The following is a 618-nucleotide window of genomic DNA, read 5'->3' as shown; positions in this document are numbered from 1 at the left end:
TTTTGCACTCAATTACAGTGACTTGTGATTAAAGTGATGCATGGATATTTTAATACTTCCTACATGTACTGAATTCTGAGAGAGTGTAGGTAGCAGGCACCCCGAGTTAAGGAACTACCTCAAGAGTACCCCCAAACCATCCCATTGGTGTTAGGATTTTGATTTTAGCTCCCCCAGCCAATGTGTGACTCAAGCAGCTGTGCCCTGGCCTGTGTGTATTGCCAAGGTAAGGTGTTACCGGCAGGGGCCCAGGCAGAGGGAGACCAGGCATTTCCATCGCTCAGGCTGCCTTCAGGGCAGCTTCAGCAGGTCTTTGGCTTGTCTGACAGGCTGTGCTTACGGATATTGGCTGTTAGGTTGAGCGCCTTGGTTCCTCCATCTAGTGGAGTCTTTAAATGCTAGCACATGTAGCAGTTGAGTGCCAGTAGCTTAATTTCATGCTTCTAAATGGACACTGAGCTCAGGTTGGCAAGGTGATTAGGTTATTCAGCAAACTGTACTCAGTGAGTACTTTACCTCTCACATTGTGACCTCTTAAATGTGTGATTAATTTTTGAATTTTACTTAGAATCAGATAACCAGACTCATGAGACTATTTTATAAACTGCCGTGAAACAG

This window comes from Manis pentadactyla, chromosome 11, assembly GCF_030020395.1.
Source record: "Manis pentadactyla isolate mManPen7 chromosome 11, mManPen7.hap1, whole genome shotgun sequence".
Classification (NCBI taxonomy): domain Eukaryota; kingdom Metazoa; phylum Chordata; class Mammalia; order Pholidota; family Manidae; genus Manis; species Manis pentadactyla.
Note: the sequence above shows the minus strand (reverse complement) of the source record.